The 7,063-nt window shown below is 38.0% G+C and overlaps 1 long non-coding RNA gene across 2 annotated transcripts; it reads left to right on the forward strand.

Annotated features, from left to right (window-relative positions):
* Positions 1-1,245: 1,245 nt before the first annotated feature.
* Positions 1,246-5,126, forward strand: LOC149113627 (uncharacterized). Of its 2 annotated transcripts, none has more exons than XR_016206537.1 (2): positions 1,246-1,779; positions 4,958-5,126. It is a non-coding gene; the product is annotated as an uncharacterized LOC149113627 (long non-coding RNA). The 2 variants fall into 2 exon arrangements; XR_016206536.1 differs by lacking the exon at positions 1,246-1,779 and adding an exon at positions 1,786-2,546.
* Positions 5,127-7,063: the final 1,937 nt, after the last annotated feature.

Consider the following 7,063-nt stretch of genomic DNA (forward strand, 5'->3'; position numbering starts at 1 on the left):
TCCAAAGTTGGTCAAAATCACGCTTTGCGCAAGGCGGTTTTGGCGACTTTTTCAGTCTTAAAATTAAGTGGGGCTATATTTCAGCCAGATTGCTCAAAAGTGAGCGTTCAATTATTTTTCCTCTGTCCATTTGACTGAAAACCAAAGTCGTCTGGAATTAGTTGAGAGTCCCTGAGGCTGGGAAATACCGCCCACGTTGCTGCAATTCGACCCAAAGTTGGTCAAAATCACTCTGCGCGTAGCCCGGTCTCGGCGACTTATTAGTCATAGTAACTAAGTGAGTTAATATTTCGGCTAGACTGCTCATAAGTAAGCGTTCAATTATTTTTCTTTCGGACATTTCTTTGAAAACCAATGTCTTCTGGAATTAGTTTAGAGTTCTTAGGACTGGGAAATATCGCCCAGGTTCCTGGATATCGGGTCAAGGAGTGTCAAAATCACCCTGCGCGTACCCCGGTCTCGGCGACTTTCTGGTCATAGTCACTAAGTCAGTTAATATTTCGGCTAGACTGCTTATAAGTAAGCGTTTAATTATTTTTCTTCTGGCCATTTCACTGAAAACCAAAGTCTTGTGGAATTAGTTTAGAGTCCCCAGGACTGGGAAATATCGCCCAAGTTTCTGGAAATCGGCCCAAAGTTGATCAAAATCTCCCCCCGCGTAGCCATATCTCGGCGATTTTCTAGTCATAGTCACTAAGTCAGTTAATATTTCGGCTAGACTGCTCATAAGAAAGCGTTCAACTAGTTTTCTTCTGGCCATTTCACTGAAAACCAAACTTTTCTCGAATTAGTTTAGAGTCCTTAGGACTGGGAAATATCGTCCAAGTTCCTGGAAATCGGCCCAAAGTTGGACAAAATCACCCTGCGCGTAGCCCGGTCTTGGGGACTTTCTACTCACTAAGTCAGTTAACATTTCGGCTAGACTGCTTATAAGTAAGCGTTAAATTATTTTTTTTCTGCCCATTTCACTGACAATCAAATTAGTCTGGAATTAGTTTAGAGTCCCTGAGACTCGGAGAAATCGCCCAAGTTCATTGAAATCGATCTAAAGTTGGTCAAAATCACCCTGCGCGTAGCCCAGTATCGGCGACTTTCTAGTCACAGTCACAAAGTGAGTTAATATTTCGGTCAGACTGTTCGTAAGGAAGCGTTGAATTATTTTTCTTCTGCCCATTTCACTGAAAACCTTAAGGTGGCCGAACACAGTTTTCGCGCGCGCTTTTGCCGATGCAATTCAGCGTACGCCAGGGGTGGGGCAGAAGACTCCTGAAATTTTCGTATAGGCATCGTCCAACAAAAAATGACGTCACATCCGGTTTAAATGGCGTTTAAATGGCGTTTCGATTATTCATGATTTCCCTCTATTTGTAAACCATCAGTTTCGTTTCAGTTTATATTGAGTATGGAAGGATGTTGCAGATACATTACTTCGACTTTTGAAGCAAAAATTTCGGGAAAAGAGAAAAGTTTATTATTGTTTTGAAGCAAAATAACGGAGAGCCTTCCGTCATCGTCGGGCGAATTTTACACATTTGCAAAACTGGTGTTGTTCCGACTTTTGGTTCTTGTTGTTCGTGATTTAGTGATAGCAATAAGTGCAATAGCCTATAATGTTAAAAACAACCTGGATGAAGTATTGCTGGCCATCGTTTGCACTGTGTACTACGGGAACATAATTAACAGAAGCCGTTTAGCTCCGAAAGTCGCTGTCACCAGAGCTTTTGTTGCTCTTGGCTCACGTGTATTGGTAGAAGAGACAAGGTGGATCGCATGCTGAAGGTCAGTATCCCACATTCCTACATCTCTCGTTGAAGATTGTTGTTTTCAGTAAGATACAGTACATATGTATCGGTAGTTTGGGGTCATCAGTCTCTTTCTCTTTGGTGAGTGCTTTTAAAACGCCCAGTAAAAACTTGATTCACGGCATGGAAACTTATGCCTCGCTGGATCGAAATTCGAGCAAGATTTTTAAGTTCGAGTCCTCTTTAAAAGTAATTAAATCAATTATTCAAATCCAAGCCATCAGAGGGAATCTGCCATTGAAGCTGCCCTAAGTTAAGGTCCTGTTTATGGACCTTCCCCTTTGAAAATCGTGGGGGTGTTCTTTGAGGCAACACAGCTCCCATTTGTATGGTCTAAGGTACCCGGGATAACCCTCCCCCTGAGGCAACTTTATCAAGTGTTTGTATGAGAAAATGTAGTCCCTGTAGGCCGAGTAAAAGTTGACCCTGCATGATTATTCGTAACTCTTATTGAATAATCAAATGTGCAACTATCCCCTCTTTGTTTAAGTTTCCCTCACTCATTTGATCAGAGTGGGTTTTGCTGAGTTAATTTTCTCTTCTTTGATACAAATTGCTGCTTTAAATCTTAAATCTAGGCATTACGTGACACTCGCCATGCCGAGAGTTGTTCCAGTTAGGCGAGCCAAAGTGTTTATGTATACTCAAAGAAAAGTTGTTGGTTACTTTAGCTGCCAAGGCGAGTCAACTTGCCCACCTGAATTGTCTCGCCCCCAAGTCTGGTTCGTCATCCTCGTGTAAACGGTTGGTTGAATTTTGCAAAATAAGTGAAAAGTTAGCTCCGCCAGGGTAACTCGGGGAAAGGGTTGTCTCTGGTACACAAGAGCCATTCTATTTTATTTCCATTTTCCCTCTTCCTCTTCCAACTGATTATGCGAAATATACTGTCCAAAATCTTTATGGGCACTGGTGTTTGATCTTTATCACTACTGTGGAATGTACCTCACCATACAGCCACCCCCGTTAACACAGCCACCTAGTTATTATGGCCACTCTATTCTGGCTCAAACAAAAGCTCAGTCGGTCATTTTCTTATTTATTAATTATACAGTCAGATTTTTGTGACCTGTTGGTGACCAGATTAACAGAATTCTGGCACATTGTAGGAGTAATTTATATACAATTTACAGCAAGCAACAGGCATCATTTTGTTAGTGAAGTCCCATGCATATAATTATGTAACTCCTGATTATTTTGAGATTTTATCTTTATTATGTCATCAAGGCAATAATATTTTGATTCCTGCTCCAGCGGTAGGGGGGGAACTCTCCTCTATGTGCTATATATAGCTGTGCAGCCCCAAAGGGTATGGTTATTCAGCCGTTTTGGTCATAAATACTCTAGGGTAAGGCTTTTGCCCTCTAGTCTTTAATTTGTTATGTTTTTTAGAATAAGCTACCTCAATTTTCATCATTATTGATAAGACCATCAACAAAAGTCTTTCAAAACTTATGTTTAGGGCAACTGTAGCAGTCGCAACAGTCATAAATGGGGTAGGGAAAATCACAGATTATGGTCATAAATAGGTTAAGAGTTTAACTTTTGTGAAGAGGGCTGCACTGACCCCCACCCAATTTTTCTGGGATGTACAAAACACATTTTCTTAGCAGTTACTACAGTCTTGCTTTAGTAAATCAAAATAGTACTTGCTGCCAGGTACTTTATAAAAGTATAACCCCTCCAGAAGCCTTCACAAAGTACATGTAATATCCGGTGCTAACAATTTTTTTTTTGCAGCTGATTAAAATTTGGTATTAAATTGTACTGAACTGGTGCAGATTTAATATACATTATATTTTGTCACACTTAGTTCACTTATTTTAAGACTACTCAGCAGCAACTAGTACCTCTTGTATGACCATGCAGTAACACTGATATTCCAAACAAAAAAAAAGTGCATGTATATGTATTACTATCCTGCCTGGAAGAGTGTGTAGAGAGAGCACACAGTGCAGTGCCCTACTGTATGTCTTTTGTTAGGTATAATAATCTTAAATTTAGAAGACTCATATTGATCTTAGAATTCACAAAAAAGTCGATTTCTTGACAACTCTCCTTTAGCTGTGTCACTTCATAATAAATTAGCAGTTTGGTATGTTGTAGCATAGAACTTTAATTAATTAAGTTATCGCACCGGTATCACAGAGGTCATGGGTTAGAATCCAGTTCACACCTAATTTTTTTCAGGCTATAATTTCACCTTTGCTTAAGTTGTGTATAGTACGTTGCAATGATCAATCATGTCTTTATAAGTTGATCAATGTATATATGTCCCACTGACTTATACTTCAACATTTTATCTTAAAGTTTGTTTATTTGTTTTATTGTGTGGTTCTAGAAAATGTCCATACCCACCCCAAGGAGATTATTGGAAATTCCAGGGATGGGGAGGGTCTCAAAAGCCAAACTTTTCCATAGGGATGGGAATTTGGTGTGTTTATTGAATTGCCAGAGGTTGGTTGGCTGGTTTTGTTATTGCTTTGTCATTTATCTTCCATGTATTTTTTTTAAAAGCAGAGTGGTTGGTGGCAAAAGCAAAACTGGCAATATTCTCACTTACCTGTGTTTCTAAAGTCATGTTTTTAGGTTTTTGTGGTCAATCTATTAGTAGTTGCGCTGTCTTAAATTACAATAGAAATGATGTGATATTAATTATGTAAGTTATACTTTGGTATCGTTCATACCAAAATTATAGTATTTTCTGGTTCAATGTTTGCCTCTGCATTAATTTGATTAAACTACTGTAGTTTATTTTTTAATGGAATTTAATTCTGTCAAAAGGGAGGTGGGAATCTGAGAACAATAGTGAACTAGACCAACAAATATACAGAAATCTACCACCATTGCTTTCATGACTGAGTGGAGATGAATCTAAGTCAGACCAAAATTAGAAAAAAAAATACTGATTTATTGGAGGGTTGAAATGGGATCCTGGCTATGGGAGAGTAGGAATTGGGGCTGAGGGGGGTGGGTGGTGTGCTTGTGAATTTAAGAACCTCTCTGAAAGTGAAAACAAACTGTAGGTTTGAAAAGTTTAAAGCGGAGTTAAAAAGTATACTTTAATATATCTTGTTTATTAAGGTGGTAATGAGCATAATACCCACTTAGAGTGAGTCATTGAAACAATGACATAATTTATGTTTGTCTTTTCTTAGGTGGTTACCTCCTGGCATATACACCCCACACAGGCATACAATGTTATGATTAGATGATGCAACCTGCTTTCCCATGTTGAACATACACATAAGAGTATTGATCAGTGGACCAGTGTACAAGTGTGATTTCTCTACTGATAATGAGAATTATAATAAAGATACAAAGCCACTCTGGTGTGATTTATTTAATTATTCCTTAACGGTAAAGTGAACCAGTTAAACCAAAGGTTGCACTCTGTAAGATCAGGTGTACAAAAATTAAATAGAAAATTTCATTACATCAATTTTATTAATTAAGTATACTTCTTTGCAAAATATAGTTGGTGTTTTGTTGTGCTGGTAAGAATATAATTTGGAAATTTTTTATGGGAAATGTTTCCATTTAAAAATGTAGCTCAGATGCCACAACTATAGTTCTCCTTTCTGTGGTGTTTTCTTTTGTGGTAAATTGCGAAAACAAATTATGTTGACCTACATGTAAGTTAAAAAAATATACAAGTAGTAGCTCTTCTGAAAAAAAAAAGTTACTTTGTTGTTGTTTCTTCCTGTTCATTTTTTCCTTGAACATTTTTGTTTTCCTAATAAGTAGTTTAGCTAGCCATAAAAATGTTTTGTTATCTCTGAGACCATTTTCAAGATAAAAAAGTGATTTGTATATAAAATTTGAATTTTTGGGGGGGTGGGGACCTTTTCAGAATTTCCCTACAAAGATCACAAGGTACAAGGGAAGAAGCAAAAATAGAATTTTAAGTGTTAAAACATATGTTTTCATCATCAGTTTGGGCCTCTCTGTGAAGCTGCATAGTATACTTGAGGATCATGTTATACCCATTTTAATTCAAAATACAAATGGAAACTTGCATTGACAATCACTTAATCTCTTGGCACTGTTTTGTTTTTTAATAATATCCTTTTTTCACAAAACAATAATTTGAACATCTTTGTTTCACAAACTGGGAGGGGGGGGGGGTATTCTACAAAGTTTTAAATGGAAAGGCCTTATCTCAAGGTCCAATACCCCTTACCCTTTTGTATACATTTGTACCATTTTGATAGAAATGGCACCTCTTTTGTCGACCTTACATTGCAAAAGGGTAAATGTACCCCTTTAACAAACCTATTTAAGAATACTGCATCCCTTTTCTATTCCCTTGGAAAGAAGTTAATAAATAATATTATAGAATCTCTTCATTCTGGCTGAGGAGAGTAAATGAGAGCTTTTCAACAACATTTAGAACCAGAAGAATGGAATCCCTAAATGACAGATTTTCCTACCCTTTCATACACCTCAACTTGTGAAATCCCTATCATTAAGTTTATACCTGAAGCCTGAAAAAGGTACTCATCGTGAGCTGAGCCTCCCCATATAGGTCATTACAGAGAGCCTCCCCACATACACAAGTCAGGAACTCTTGACCAGTACTGTAAGTAGATGCTGGCTTTAAGACTGGTCTGAGCCAGCTTCTTCAGTTTTTTAGCACAAACTTGTTGCTCTCTGTCAATTTCTAGTACAAAACCTTTTCTTTGCTGATCTGGTCCAAGTTCACAGACACTAGCATCACTCTCACGACACTGACTCTGTCACTGTCACTCACAGTCTGATTCTTCAGTTTCACCGCACCATGCTTCATCATCACCCATCATTGTTAGACATGAGTTCATTACCTTGTAAAATTCACCAGCCTGGCAGTGTCACTGTTGCTATTGCCTGTTCCCAGACTTCCTTTTATGGCTAGGTGTAGGGGCATGAAATTTCACTACTGTTTACGAACAATTTGTTTACATGGCATATTGAAAGTGATGAATTACTGAAAATTGTCAGTATTGCTAGTGTTCTCTCGTTTCCTTAGGGATTGAAATATCTTGACGTAAGATTACAAAGAGAAAGCTCACTGAAATATAATGCACAATTTTTTAGTAACCTTTCAAAATGGGTTGCCAATATGACAGGGATTAATAGATGAGGAACTTGGTCTGCAAACAGGGCAAATGAGAGGGTTTGAAGAAATTAAAGGTGCTGCTTGACCTCAGTTAGGGGGGAGGGTATTGGAACTTAGCGCTGCTGACGTCGAACACTGTTGAAACGGAAAAATAAATTTGATTATA

The sequence above is a fragment of the Orbicella faveolata genome, unplaced genomic scaffold (genome assembly GCF_042242905.1).
Source record: "Orbicella faveolata isolate gen_17 unplaced genomic scaffold, um_ofav_v1 contig_14, whole genome shotgun sequence".
Taxonomy (NCBI): domain Eukaryota; kingdom Metazoa; phylum Cnidaria; class Anthozoa; order Scleractinia; family Merulinidae; genus Orbicella; species Orbicella faveolata.